This window comes from Ambystoma mexicanum, chromosome 6p, assembly GCF_040938575.1.
Source record: "Ambystoma mexicanum isolate Mex_15411 chromosome 6p, UKY_AmexF1_1, whole genome shotgun sequence".
NCBI classification, from domain to species: Eukaryota; Metazoa; Chordata; class Amphibia; order Caudata; family Ambystomatidae; genus Ambystoma; species Ambystoma mexicanum.
This window is the reverse complement of record NC_090935.1, coordinates 645,874,288-645,887,350: the sequence shown is the minus strand read 5'-3', so window position 1 is coordinate 645,887,350 and position 13,063 is coordinate 645,874,288. Positions and strand designations below refer to the sequence as shown.

The 13,063-nt window shown below is 44.2% G+C and overlaps 1 protein-coding gene across 2 annotated transcripts in view; it reads left to right on the top strand.

Moving 5' to 3' along the window:
- FCHO2 (FCH and mu domain containing endocytic adaptor 2) overlaps positions 1–13,063 on the top strand; it is a 1,284,287-nt gene that overhangs the window by 609,555 nt on the left and 661,669 nt on the right. The window lies entirely within an intron of this gene.

Sequence of the window (13,063 nt, the reverse complement as noted above, 5' to 3'; positions counted from 1 at the left end):
GATATGGGCACTCAGACGGAACATCTTCCTGTCATCACAACATGTTCCAGGGGAGCTCAATTCCCTAGCGGATGCCCTAAGCAGAGACTCCCTCCCAGAGGAACACGAATGGGTCCTTCACAGAGATATCGTAGAAGATCTCTTCTCTCAGTGGGGTTTCCCCACTATAGACCTATACGCCACAAGCGAAAACAAACAATGCCCAGGATTTGCATCCAGGTTCCCCCAGCCAGACTCCCAAGGGAACGCCCTGTGGATGAACTGGTCAGGGATGTTTGCGTACGCTTTTCCACCAACTCCTCTCATCAGGAAGGTGGTGTACAAGATGAACAAGGAATCGATGACGCTCATCCTAGTTGCTCCCATGTGGGCGAAACAACCATGGTTTCCACACCTACGCAGGATGGCGGTGTGCGAGCCCATCAAACTCCCAGCCTGGTACAACCTACTGTCCCAGCAACAAGGTCAAACAGTGCACCAGGAACCCAACTCAATGAACCTGGCAGCATGGCTCCTGAGGTCATAGAGTTTGGCCATCTCAATTTACCACAGAGGTGTATGGACATCCTAAAAGAATCCAAGAAACCAAACACAAGGCACTGTTATTTTGACAAGTGGAAGAGATTCGTTATTTGGTGCCAGAATAAACAAATCAACCCAGTTGATTGCACTCCTTCCAACGTTGTAACATACATGCTCGACCTGCTGGACGCAGGTTTGGTTTTTAACTCTCTGAAAGTACACCTGGCAGCCCTCTCGGCTTACACCACATCCCATAACAAAGTATCGTGGTGGAAAGTACCAGTAGTTAAAGCCTTCATGGAAGGAGTAAAGAGACTTCACCCTCCTATTTCGAACCCACCGCCAGGATGGGACCTCAATGTGGTGCTAGCTAAGCTCATGGGCCCCCCTTTCGAACCCATGCATAAAAGTAGTCTCAAACACCTGACTTATAAAACGGCCTTCTTAGTAGCCATTACCTCTATAAGAAGGGTCAGTGAAATTCAGGCTCTGTCAGTGCAGGATCCTTTCTTTACTATCCACAAAGACAAACTGGTTTTACGCACACACCCTAGGTTCTCACCTAAATATATATCTAAATTCCATGTAAACCAGTCCATCGAGCTTCCGGCTTTCTTCCAGAACCCGCAAAGCTCAGCTGAGGTGAAACTACACACCCTTGATGTGCGTAGGGCGGTCCTCTACTATGTGAATAAAACCAGACCGCTAAGGAAAACAGATCAACTGTTTGTCTCCGTAGCTACAGGCAGAGAGGGGGATCGCGTCTCTAAGGGCGCGATCTCGAAGTGGATTATCAACTGTATACAGCTGTGTTACTCTCTTTCTGAAAAAACTCTGCCTTTTACGCCAAGGGCCCATTCTACTAGAGGCATTGGGGCCACTCTGGCTTTCATTGCAAATGTTCCCCTCGACACCATTTGCAAAGCAGCTACTTGGAGCTCTATTCACACTTTTACTCAGCATTACTGCATTGACACTCATTCCAAGACAGATACACAAGTGGGACAAGCGGTTCTAAGACACCTGTTTGTTCATGACCCTTCTCACATCCCACCTCCTTCTTCGGGTACTGCTCGCTAATCTATGCACAGCATGTGATCTAAGCAGATTCCACAAGCCTCAGAAGGGATACATTACTCACCGTAATCGTATTTCTGATGCTTGTATCTGCTTAGATTCACATGCGACCCACCCTTCCTCCCCTCCGAGAGAAGGCGCATGATTGCTTGTAGTCTTACCTTTCTGTCTATCTGCTTGGATTATCTGTACTCACGCTACTCCTCATGCTTCCTCATGTCAGAAAAAATACAATCTGAGGATCCTAGACGCGTGAGGGATCTTGGGTACAGTGGACGTCACACTAGGGATAGGATTACTGGCACGCCTGTGTCGACGCCCATTTTCGAGTTTCGAAAAACAAACTGTAATACTCTGCAGCTTCCACTAGATGTCGGCCTATGCACAGCATGTGAATCTAAGCAGATACAAGCATCAGAAATACGATTACGGTGAGTAATGTATCCCATATCAACGCCTTCTTGAAGCTGGTTTTCTAGGTTTCCCACTTCACTGTTCTATACAGATTCTGAAAGTACTGAACCCCTTTATTGGCTTCTCATGAAAGCTATGCATCTGTGTGTAATCCTCTTGACTGGTCTCTGTAATGGTGACTGTGTGGCATGCCTTGGAGCGCCTGCAGTGGTAAGGAAATATCCCCAATTTATGACTTCTAGGGATTGCATTACGCACCTGATCGCTCCCGTGACCCCCACAATTTGTAAGTTGCTCAGAAGGTGGTTCTGTCACAGTATTTGCATGAGCCACGTTTCCCAATCCACATGTGATAGGATCCTCTGATCTTGCAAGTCTAAAACTATGGGTGAAGACATTTTTTATTTCAAATGATTATTGGTGTAACTTGCACATGCACATCAAATTGTGTGTGAGAATCACTTGCATGTGCCTAGGGGTTCTAGATTTACTAAACAAAATGGACCCTGAAGTAGACCAAGTACGGGAAGTCCCTGCAGTAATCTACAGAAAGCTTTGTAGGTAGTGTACCACCACGGAATTGATCCAGGAAGTGGATAAAGTTGGCACAGAGCGCATGGGTGCTCGCTGGGAGATAATATATTTAAAATATTGGAATGCCGCCATCCCATAGCGAGTTACAGGTGAACATGTTCTTTTGAGATATAAATTGGGGGCGTGGACCCAGATGAAACCATTGCAGATGGCAAATAATCTCCTCAATAATAAAGTGTTGTGTAAAGATTTTATATTTGCGAATGAGAGGCAGCAGCATCAGAAAGATCCTGAATCATCAGACATGATTTCCCAAAATGTAGTGTGGGGAGAAACTAATGTGAAAGACTTGCCTCTGTGCTGGGGACTCAAAGGGAGCCATTTCAGTGTCCAAAATCCCTCACTGCAGATACAAGGGTTAGGAGAACAATTATGTTTTTTTGGACTGACTTAAGTGAAGAGAAAATGAAGGAGCACCTAAAGTTAACGGTCGCTGTCGAGAGAGAACAGATTTAGCGGGAAATGGAGAGATAGACTGAATGAAAGTATTCAAACACAAATAAGAAACACTGTGCCCGATTCATTCTTAAATACCTAGTCTCATCCAAGGATATTCTCAGGATCTGCAGTGACTCCATGGACACTCATACCACTGAAATGGCTTCACAGAATTACTTGTATAAGGAACCTTATTTAAGTGGTCTAGAGAGAAGCATTGAAAAGGAGAGAAACAAGAACTAATGTTTCTAAGAAAGGTGTGCTGTTCCTCTCCTTGAATACATGAAGATTTCAATGTTTATTGGCTGAGCATTTGATTAAACAATATGTGTATAAATATGAGATCCTATTTGTCAAGACCTTGGCTGGTAAATTGTCCAATAATGGATGGATACAATTGTATTCCCTCTTCAACCAGGAAAGGCTGGAGTAGTGTTGGTGGATGTTTATCAATTGTGGCTAAGAATTGGTATTCTATATAATTATTTGGTGGAGAGAGTGAGAGCAAACTGGTACAGGCTTGTGTTCTTTGTTTTTGTAGGAAAGTAGAAATGTGCTTTTAACTGTATACAGTCACCCCCTCCTCCTATCCCCGGGGAAAGTCTTAATCAGATTGGAAAAGAACTAACATGAATTTTGGAATTATGGATAGTACAAGGCCAGATGGAGAAGATGGTTTTTACAAGAGACCTACATTCGAAATGCAATAACATTCAAGAAAATATGTTTGTAGTGAACTCCTTTTATGTAGCGGATGCACCCATACCGGTTCTACAGAAAAGGGTAATGAATTCTGACTGATATGTTTGAGCTTCTAAAATGATTGTAATCTTTTTATGCTCAATGATTTTGTTACGGGAGGTTTCCCAGAATGATATATACTTTTGTAAATTAGAAAAAGGCTTTACTTTAATCATTTTGGCACTCTTCATGAATACATAGACATGTTAAAATTTTACATTTTAACCAATGATTTTAGTGATTATGCCACACCTTTGGCTAATCGGAATGCCGATTCTTATGGAACGAAATGATGACTGAGTGGTAGATGTGGTTAAATTGCTGCATAGTGGTGTAAGATTGGTCTGAATTAAATCTACGGAAGGTGAAGCTTTTAGCTATGTTTAAAGGATCCTTTATATTAAACACATTTGTTTAGCAGGGTAATATTCATTCGGATACTTTCTTACTATATAAAATGGTCACATCAATGTGCTTTCAATAAAGATATCCGTTTAATGTTGAAAGACGATGATTGATTTTTTCCTTATGATGTAAATATTGGGAATAGAAGAAAGGAATTACGGTACCAGTTATAAAATGTAACCAATATTTAGGATATTCCTAATGATTTATATTTTACACAAAGGAAAAAACTGAACCTGGAATATAGGAATTGGCTTAAAGAGCAAATGAAATTAGGGCCAAATAGCCTTTAATGCTAGATAAAATCTATAGAGAGGATACTAAAACTTTTTTAGTTTTTTCTTTTTTTTTAAATGGTATAGTTTAATTTTAAACTTTTCATTTGTCACAGTTTTTAGATTTGTTTGTGAGTGTTAATGTTTTGTGTCTTTGTCTAACTCTAGTATTTCTTGAAGAAATTGGCATATCGTGAAGAGGAGTTTGTTTGCTTTGCCATTGAGCATCAATGCCCATCTTTCTTCGGCATCCATGTTCTGTTCAGCGCTCTTAAAGAAGGCACTAAATCAAAGTCTTTGGGCTGAGAGGTTATCGCATTCCATCAAGCGATGGTGTCGTGTTTCTGTGTCTCTGGACGGAAGCGATAGAATTGTTCCGTAGAGGGGATCAGCATCGTTTTTGCTAGACAGAAGCAAGTGGTTATTGTGTTCATCCGTATTTTCAATATGTCGCTCCAATCCTGTTGTCTGGAAATATGGTGAAGTAGGCTGGAAGATCGTTAATTGCCCTTATGTCTGTTTTGCATTGTAGATTCAAACTGTACTTTCTTTTCTGGTTGCTAGTTTTTATCCAGTTATTTCTCATCAGCTTGATCTTTGCTTGTTGGGGGCGCAATGTTAGCATTTCATGAAAGATGTCTTTGTCCATGAGGTGCTGATCAAGGTTGTCTTTCCATTTCTGTAGTATGGTATTGTTCATGTCATGGTGTGTGCTCCGAAACCCCTGGAACTGTTGGGCCCACTCCAGTCCCTGTCACCCAGAAGGACTTGTCAGGCCCCAAGGAAGTGCCCCAGAGCCTCATGGACTCAGTCCTGGCGCCATTGGCGCCAGGCTCATGAAATGGGCTGAACTTATGGAACTACTTAATCTGCCTAGTGAGGCTGAGCCTTCTGTATATCCAGGGTGTGGCAGAGGGACTACTTTTCCTGAGAGACAGCGTGTGGTAAAGGGACTACTTTACCTGGACCTACTTGCAAGGCTATTTAAACCACACCCTGCAGGCAGAACACGCTTCGCGTTATTCTGCTCTGCTGCAGCGTAACACTCACTGTGTCTGCTCTGTCCTTGAGTTTCTACAGCCACGCCCGTCTGAGATTTCCATCCATCGGTGCCTGGAAGAACAGGTGTTACTACAGCGACAAAGGCCTTACCTGCAATTCCGTCCATCGGTCTTGTCTCCAGCTGGTCTTCTGACTACTGCCCCTTTTGGGAAAGGACTTCTGCGCAGGCATCCAATACTCACCCGGGATTCTGCATTCCTCCGGGTTACTTCGGAGCGGTTCTTCAATTCTTCATCTTGGGGCCGCGCCTGCAAAAAGGGAACAGAAAACGGCAGGTTAGTCGCGCACAATACAAAAACAAACAATTGTTCAGCCATCCAGCGCCACTCATCCGCGCTAATACTCACCTGGAGGCAACCAGTTCAGCATCCTAGGAGAGTCAATTCTTTTTCTAACCTTCCGTACGAAACAGCATCTGCAAGAAAGACAAAACACGTTTAAACCTTGGAACAACAAGACTTTGAGCATCTTTACGAAGCTGTCATTGGCATAGAGACTTACCTGATTAAGCCAAGCATTCCCGAAACACAGCAACAGACACTCTGGAACAGTGAAGTAACTGTGCCCAGGGAAAGACTGAGCCTACTGCGCCCCTTCTGAAGGTCAAGCAGGACGGAGAGCCAACCTCACCAAACTCGAAGGTGAGCAGGAGAGGAGTCTGGCATCAGGAGGTTGCAGGAAGTGGGACCAATCCAACCCACTCATTAGCTAACATCTTGTTTCAACATTGCAGGCTAACTCCTCCTGGGGAGATAACGGGGGAGAGGACACCATCATAGCATTAAAACTACGCCAGTACAGATATCGGTCATACGACTACGTGCTACGCCCCCGTGGAGACCCAGTGAGCGCGACAGTTCATTGTTTTCGGGTACGATGTTAGGATTTGGATTGCAGGTGTTTTTTCATCTGCCAGTAGCTTTTTGGGGTATGGCAACCTGATAAAAACGTTGCTCTGCTACTGATTAATCCCACTGTGGAGCCATGTTTTTCAACCTATATTATGAAATATTTTGTGATGGGTTTCTGTTGCATCCTCTTAAAATAAACCTGATAAAGATATATGGCAGGGCTCTTTTGCCTATTCAGATCTTCTAAGAAAAATCTGAAAGCTAAAAAGAGTTATAGGGCTTCTGCTTGGGATGGATTGGCAATGTGGTACTCAAGACAAATGGCCCGATTTTGTATGATTCTGTTAGAGGAAATCTGGTGCTTACGTAGAGTTCCTTATGCATGGGTAGAGGAGTATATTGTACCAATATTTAAGACGGTAAAGAGAGAAGTTCCAAGACATTATTAGCTAATTGTCCTGCTAGATGTTTCCAATAAATGTTTTGCAGGTTTGTTATTGAAGGAAAATTCCAAACTGGTTTCAGGCAATGTCTGGGTAAAAAATGTAAACGGCCTTCTAATAAATGCTAAGAATATATGTAATGAAAGAAACCCCAGCTTTGCATATTCCTTTCTTAGATCTTCCAGCAGCTTATGATACGGTGGATAGGAATCTGTTGAGGCAAAATTTGGCAACATTGGGATTGGGATTGGGATTGGGATTGGCTAATGGACTATTGCAGTTATTTTTATCCTCTTATACACCAGTGTCTGAATTAAATTGCATGTAAAGGAGACATTTTCAGAGAATATTAGAATGAATCCAGGCCTAAAACAGAGTTGTGTGTTAGCCCCTTGTTTTTTAAATTTGTAATTTGCCGATTTAGAAAAAAAGTAATACAAACTGACTTGGGTCCTTCTAATGTGCATTTGTTGCCATATGCAGATGACATGGTGTTATTGTACATAACTGTTGTTGGGCTCCAATGCAATTTGAATGCCATATGGGAGTTTTCCAAGCTGAATAATGTTGAATTATGACCAACATGACCAAAACTACAATTATGACATGGGGCAGAAAAATAAAGTGCATGTGTCTGTCCTGGAACTTTAGTATCGTGAAATGAGAGAAAGTATCCAAATTTGTATACATAATTGTCTAGACCAGGATTAAAGGATATAACACCTGATGGAAAACAAAAAAGATAAACCGGGCATGTGTTCTTATGTCCTCTCATAAGGGCTTTGTAAGGGCTTTGTTAGTAGGTTTGGGGGTTATACAAAGGCACCTCTGTTGAAGGCTTACAAAATGAAGATAGTTCCCATCATTTTATATGAAATGGGGACTCATTGTGACCAATCAGATACATTGTTGGGGACTTTGGAAGGGTGTTTGTGGCTTTTCTCCTGGGTCGACCCCATTTCTGACTGATGCACTGGACTAGAACCAAATTTGGTTTGATGTCATTGGAAACCTTATTTTTTTATTTATTTTTTATTTATTTGCTTTTATCAAGTCAATGATTTTGCAAAAAGAGAGAAAGTCTTGAAGTTTCTTGAAGTTTTGAAGTTTTCTGTCCAACCATGCGTAAGTTTTAAATTCCACGTCTTTTTTTGATTTCTGGTATTCAAGATAAGTTCAAAACCTTTAGTTGGTCAAACCTGGTCGCTCGTCTCCATTGGATTTGAAGCACATTTCTCTAGGGCAGCCTTTAGAACTTTAGCAGTCGCTATTAACCATGCTGTCCTCGATCCACACAGGAGGCGGTTCCACCAGACTTCTTCTTCATACAAGGAACTAGGTTGAATCAGCGGGCCCGGGTACGCTCTTCTCAATGTTTTCGTTTGAGAACAGTGCATCAGGAGGTGCTTTACCGATTCGGGCTCATGTTCAGTTTCGCATAAGCGACAATGGTCTGTTTGCGACTGGCCCCTAATGGCCCTTATTTCGTTGGTCGGAAGTAGGTTGAGACGAGACCTCAGAAAGATAGATCTTAGGGCCTTGTCTGGAATCCTTTTTAGGACTTCAGTGGTTGAATGCAATTTTTTGGGCTGGAAATTTAGATGAGTGAGAAGTTTGTTTTTTCCTGCTGATGTTGAAGTCTCTAACCAGTCCAATTGGTCCATTTTATGTTTTATGTTTGTGGGGTTTCGGATCAGTTCGTCTTCAGAACATCCAATATCGTCCAAGTGGGCTCGCTGCTTGGCCGCCCAAGTTGTGAGAGCCTTGCCCCTTCCTACTGACATTTCAATTTTGATTATGTTGTACAGGGGAGGCGAGTCCTGCATTATTACTTTCCTGAACAGAGCCATTTCACCTGCTTCGATGGCAGCTTTCAAGGAGAGTGTTCCCAGTTCTTTTCTAATGACCGAGACCGATGTGGAATTGGGAAGCTGAAGGACTTTCTGCCAAAAGTAAGCCTCCAATTTTGGCCATATTGTCGTGGGAATCGATGGCATTGCCTCACATCCATATGCCAAGCTCGGAACTACTTTGCCTTTGTAGAATTTTATGGCTGGTAAGAGCGAAAAACAGCCATATTTCCTGTCAATTATTTTTGCCTGGGTGGTAAGTTTTCGGACTTTGTCCCACAGATGGTTTTGCATCGATGTCTCAGACTTTGAGTTGTCCATCATCGCACCCAGGTATTTAAAGGACTTCACCACTTCTATGGATGAGTTTTCGATGTGCCATCTGAAGTTTTTTTAGTTCTTTTTTGGAGGTTGTCCGAAAATCGGGATTTTTGTTTTCCCTTTATTTATCTCTAAGTTGTTTTTAGAGATGTATTTGGCCAGATTATCAAGCTGTCTTTGAAGGCCAACTTCGGTCTGGTCATGGAGGATGATGTCATCTGCGTATAGTAGACGGACCACAGAAGTCTCGCCAACTTTCGGAGGAAAAGATCTTATGTTGCTGGAATTTTCTTTAAGGTCTCCAAGAAAAGAGATGAACAGAGCCGGGGCCAGCGGGCAGCCCGGTTTTACCCCTCTGAGCGTTGGGATTTCTTCAGACAGTGTGCCTGTTTGGTTTAACTTGACCCTGATTGACGTGATGTTGTGGAAAGCCTTTATTGGGTCAAGAAGTTTGCTTGAACATTTCCATTGTTCCAGTTTGGACCACAGCAGAGCTCTGTCTATTTGATCAAAAGCTTGGCTGAGATCTATGAACGCCAGGAATACTTTCCCAGGCCTTGGCGTAAGCTTGTTCTTTATGACACTTAGCATCATGATGTTAGCTGTGGTTCCTGAATTTTTCATAAACCCCGTTTGAAAAGGGTCCTAGCACGGGGCTGATTTAGCCCAGGCTTGGAAACTCTTTAAGAGAAATGATCCGTATAACTTGCCGATTGTGTCCAGAAGCGCAATGGGGCGATAATTCCCCAGATCAGTTTTGTCGCCTTTTTTGTAGATAGGGGCAATCACTGCAGAACACCAGGACTTCGGGATCGTTTTGGTGAGGCAGCATTTTTTGAACACCTGGCCAATGAAACTCGCCCATTCCTCCGGATGGTTTTTTAGGTTTATGTTGGTAATTCCGTCAGGGCCAGGAGCTCTGGAGGATTTAAGACGCCTGATGGCCAACACAATGTCCTCTTTGTTTGAGAAGTCTTCCCAGGTTGTTGGTTTTGGCTCAGACCCAGTAGAGGGTCTAGTTTGCCTGGGGAGCTGGAATATCTTGGAGAAATGCAATTTCCAGACTTCTTCTGAGACGTTGTTTGACCCTGTTGCAGTTGAGCCGTCTTCTGAGTTCCTAATCAGTTGCCAAAATGCCCCCGAGTTCTTATCTGCCAATTTTCTCATCATTTCTTCTGCATCACGTTGATAAAGGAGAGCTCTACGGAATCTTAACCAGGATTTGTACAGTTTTTGTTCGTTCAGGTAAGCTTTCATTGGACCATCTGATTCAGAGGTTTCTGCCTGTTTCTTCAGCTTTCTCATGATACGACGTTTCATTACCAACTCCTTGTCATAAGTGTGAAATGGTTGCTGGTTGCCCTTTGGGTTTAACTTCCTGAGCATCTGATACGGAAGCAGTAAGGGTTGGTAGTCAGTTGAATGTATTGCCCCTCTTTCTTTCCGTGAGCAGTGTGTTGCGTAGTTTTTTGAGCGTTCTTTAATTCGCTCCGCCGTAAGTCTTAGGCGATTTCCTTGGGCGTTGGATTCAGTTTTTTCAGGCATTTGAAGTCTGCCTCCTCCTTCAGTCGGCCAGACGATTTTCAAGATGTTATGGTCGCTTGCCTCGGCCCTTATGACCTCAAAAGATGTGATCCGACTCAGCATTGGTTCCGATACAAATATGTAATCGATCGTCCCTTCTTGTGACCCTCTGTTAACGCTCACCTGGCTCCCACAGGGGCGTCGATCTGAACTGGACAGCTGCGGTCTCCACCAATGTGACGCGTAGTGCCGAGATGACAGACTGGACTGGCCCACCTAGCTTTGTTTGCTTGGCCTGTAGGAATATTCTTCTGCAAATGGAGAAAGGAAATTAACCACCCGTGGAGTTGAGCGTTAACCCCCCCCCTTACTCCCGCTGATCTCCCCACTGATCACCTTTGATGTCCCCTCTTAGAGTCTCACCTGATGGTTTGGAAAGATGAGCTCTCCATCCTGCATTGAGCACAGGGGCGCGTAGATAACCAGTTGCTTCACTGGCTCAAAGGAATTGGTGAGTTCCAGAACAATATTGACTCTGAGAGTCCCGGCAAGATGCCGTAAGTATGTAGTTCGTAGGAGTTCAAATGTCTGACTTTCACTCTGTCCGATTCCTTGCAGGTTGCAGCTTGACCCTAGCGAAGAGTTCCTCGTGGCAACTGGTAATATTCAGGGTAAGGATTTGTATTATCTAACACAGTTCTATGAAATAATGTCCATATGTAACCTGTTGCTTTCTCCCTTATTCACGCGCTGAGAGAAAGTATGACGTCTCGAGGAATAATGCCTCCGGCGGTAAAATCAGGTAAGTCTATTGTGGTGCTGAGGTTTCCCCTTGTTTGTTCCTTTGTTTCACCTTGCTGTCCTTTTGTTTCCCCTTAAGGGCCGGGGTTTGGCGAGGATGCAGTGGAAGCTGCGCCGACCCGTGAAGAGGAATAGTACCCCCGGTGGTAAAATCAGGTAAGTCTATGGGGGGTAACTAATGTTGCCTCTGTGTATTCCCTTGGCTCACCTTGCTGTTCTTGTCTTCCCCTTAGGTGCCGAAGTGCTGCGGGAACATGCAGAAGGATGCGGTGGAATGTGAAGATGCTGCGAAGGCCGGTGAGTTCAGCGCTGCAGCGACGCGCATAAAATAACTTCTTTCTTCCAGCTCGAAGGTGCGATGGATTGGGAATTCAGGTAAGGATCAAAGGTATTTCTCTTGTTCTAACCTTTTCTCCTTCTTTCTCCCTTTTTCTAGGAGCTCCAGACTCGAGGCGGGCGTGGCAGAAGACTGGATGCAGACTTGCAGGCATGGTGAGCGTTACGCTGCTGGATGCAGAATAACGCGAAGCGTGTGCTGCTCTTTGGGCGTGGTTTAAATAGCCTCCAAAGTAGTCCCAGGTAAGTATTCCTCCCCAGCCCCACCCGAGTGAAAAAATAGTCCCTAGGTAAAGTAGTCCCTTCCAAGCCTCTTTTGGCTAGGAGCTCTTGCAGCATGGTCTGCATCAGGTGAGTTTGCAGCATGGTCTGCATCAGGTAAGTTTTAATCTATGAGCCTGGCGCCATAGGCGCCAGGACTGCACCCAAATAGCCCCTAGCAGGGGTTGTTGGGCTTGCTTAGAATAACTTGATGCCTGCTTCCGGGGTTGCTGGACTTGTTCTGGGTCCCCGGGGATAGGCATCATGACACCCTCTTTCCCATGTCGGAATTTAAGGGGCCAGAGGTAGGGAGTGGTCGATATTGTAGAGATTTCGAGAATCCATGAGGGATTGCCATAACTTGCCACGTTATTCCACCTGACTTGTCGGACGTGATGGAATGCTTCTTGGAAGTCAGTTCGGGCATATGGCATTCAGGTCCCCACTTAAAATTATAAGAGGGTTGTTTTGTGCAGTCATGATGCCGTCAATCTCGGATTCGATGGTCGCTAGAAAGAGCCTGTCTGAGATTACTTGAGGGTTCCAATAGGTTGTAACTATGGTGATCAGAGAGGACGTCATAGAGTGAGTCTCGGCGTCCAGTCGTTCCCACTTTACTAGTACTGCTAGGTGCGTTTGAGTAGCAGCGAGCTTCTTCTGGATTGAGAGGCCTGACCCGGATCGGACTGCCACAAGGAGACCAGCTGAAGGACGGCCCAAGCGGCCTTTGTTTGCTGGTGAAACCACAACCGAAAAGGCGTCGATTGTAGGGGGATCAAGAAGCCATGTTTCTTGAAGGGTTATGATGTCAAATTCCCCTAGGTTTACTCCTCCTGCTTTTGTGAGGTGAGTGTAACCCCTGGTGTTCCAGGACATCATTTTAAGCGTTCGGATTTGGTGGTCTGGTTCTGAACTGAGATCTTTTGAGCTTGTTACGTCTTTAAATGTTTTCGGCGTTTCGCTGGATGGTATTTGTTGCTATTTCTTTGTGTGGCTTGATGAGGTTTTCGGAAGCCATGTCAAAAGCTGCTTGATTGGTGCAAATGTTGACAAGTTGTTCCGGGTAGTAGAAGACTCCAGGTGTCTCAAGGTGTTGAGGTTTCTGTCAGGCGGATTTTGTTAGATCTTAGTTTCTGAGTGAGACAGGA